Below are 2444 nucleotides of genomic sequence, written 5' to 3'. Positions count from 1 at the left end.
TGTGTGGATATTTGTACCTTAGAAGGAGATACTTCATAGCCACCATCAGCAAGTTTATTTAGTACTAATATTGTATTTTGGTCTAAAACAGCCTTGTTAGTACTACAGATTAGCAGGTCCATCCACATACTGCAGTAGATTGCTATCTGGGAGAAACTGCAGGGTAGACAGGTTTTTAGCTAGGGCCTATCCAAAATGGTGCGGGCTATCTCTGAATCCCTGGGACAGAACTGTCTAAGTTAACTTTGAGCTAGTTGAGTATCTGAGTCTTGCTATTCAAAAGCAAACAAAAATTTGCTATCTGGGTGTACAGGAATGCAGAAAAAGGCATCCTTAAGATCAAGTACAGTAAACCAAGCTGTGATGGAGACAATTTGTCCAAAAAGAGTGTAAGGGTTTGGGACAATAGGATGAATAGGAATAACAGCTTCATTAACAATTCTAAGGTCCTGTACTAGTCAGTAGGAGCCATTTTTTTTAAAGTACAATTTCCATTTTATTTTTCTCCAGAGAATAGTCTGTCTTCAGTCTTTAAGGACTCAGCTCCTTACATGGGCTTTGGTGGGGGTCATGGGGCAGCACCCACAGGTCTAAATCAGGGTGGGAGTGTTGGGTCCTTGAAGCCTTCATGAGATTGATTTCTGACTACTTTGCTGTGAATTGCACAACTCACACAGTAATGTAGCTTCACATACTGCTTGGAAAGCACATAGGCATTGAAGATGCTCGCTTAAAAAATGTCCCTGACTGCTGCGGGCTCCACTATGTTTCGAATGACAAATTTCTTAATAGCCTTGTCCTTGGGCATGCATCGGGCACAGTTCATGCAGCAAATAGGCTGCACATGGCTGTGGCCCTTTTTGGTGAGGCCGTTGTTCCTATTCTTTGTCATCTTGGAGGCACGGACTGGAGAGAGGACATCTGGTTTCTTTACAGCTAAAATGGGAGTGTTGCAAGGTGAGTTGCTTGGGTGCAATAATCCATGGGTTGAAAATTTTGTTACTAGGGTCTGTAACCCTTTTTGTTCTTCTAGTTTCAAGGGCTATTGGGGGGTTCTGGGGAACTTATTGGGATTTTTAAGCTGAATGATAATAGGGGCAGCCGATATTGAATGACCAGGAATAAAAATATTCCAAAGCTCAAATGGCACTTGTTTTAGAATATGAGGTTCTATAGACTGCAGTGGCTCTTTTGGTGAAGTGTGAGTTAATACAGCTGCTAGAAGATGAGGTCTTAGCTGTAAATTGCTTGTAACTTTGTAAGTCACCATCTAATAATGAAACAGGATGGCTTGGCAGGACTAAAAAGAAGTGGGTGGGTAAAGGAATAGCCTTCCATTTTACAAGGGAGTGACAGTGTGAAATAGCCTCATTGGGGGTTTCCATCAATACCCATGAGGAAAATGGAGAACTGGCACTTTGGGCAGTAATAAACTTTTGAAGCTGAATAACTGGCCCCTGTATCTATGAGGAACATTATGTCTTGTTCAGCCACAGTCAGATTTACTTGAGGCTCATCCATAGAGATGGAAAAGATAGGGGCTGGATGGATGACTTCTGAAAGTCATCTAGAGAATGACTTCTGAAAGTCATCTAGAAGATGACTTTCAGAGGATGACTTTCAGAAGTTGATCATAATCCAGGAATAGAGTTAGAGGTGCTTGGCCTTGTTGTTGCCCTTGTCCTTGTTCTGCAGAACCCCCTTGTTGGATAGGTTGGTAAGGCTTTTGCTGTTACAGCCCAGAAGGAAGAGGTGCCTGACCTCATGATGGGGAGAGGGACTCTCGCTCTTCCAATGACCCTCTTGTCTGCAATAAGGACAGGGTCCCTGGGGTGACTTGTAACCTGGTGGTTTGGGACATCTGTACTCCAGTGTCTTGGATTTCTGCAGTGATGACAGGCCCCCATTCTGTTAGCATTATAGGGACGAGCCTTGGGATTATTAGCTAATGAAAAAGAATGTGCCAATGCTGTTGCCATGTGATTATCTTGGCAATGGCATTTTTCCTCCTCCAATTGAGGCTTCTTTGTTTTTGATGTTTTCTCCCAGTTACTGAAAACCTTAAGGGCTGTATTTAATAAAGTACAAAAGGAGTTTTTGGGCCTTCCTCTAATTTTTGGATTTTTTGCCTGATGTCTGGGGAAGCCTGACTTATAAAGTGTACGGCTAGAATGAATTGGCCCTCAGGGCTTTTGGGGCCTAAATGTGTATATGCATGTGTGGCTTCCACCAGCCTAGCTTGGAAAAGGGTGGAGTTCTCACATGGCTCCTGAGTGATTTCTTATAATTTAGAGAAATTAACAGGTTTTATTACAGCCTTTTTCATTCCTTCCAACAAACAACTTATCATATAATCTTGTCTGCCCCTGCCTCTGTTTGGGTCAGCATTGGCAGCCTGGTATTGGCAAATTGAGTTCTGAGTCAGGGACAAATTCTGCCCTGTC

At 42.8% G+C, this 2444-nt stretch overlaps 1 pseudogene; it reads right to left on the bottom strand.

Annotated features, from left to right (window-relative positions):
• Positions 1-547: 547 nt before the first annotated feature.
• LOC101143647 (small ribosomal subunit protein eS26-like) lies at positions 548-892 on the bottom strand (annotated as a pseudogene).
• Positions 893-2444: the final 1552 nt, after the last annotated feature.

The sequence above is a fragment of the Gorilla gorilla genome, chromosome 8 (genome assembly GCF_029281585.2).
Source record: "Gorilla gorilla gorilla isolate KB3781 chromosome 8, NHGRI_mGorGor1-v2.1_pri, whole genome shotgun sequence".
NCBI classification, from domain to species: Eukaryota; Metazoa; Chordata; class Mammalia; order Primates; family Hominidae; genus Gorilla; species Gorilla gorilla.
The sequence above is the reverse complement of the archived record's forward strand: the minus strand, read 5'-3'. Positions and strand labels throughout refer to the sequence as shown.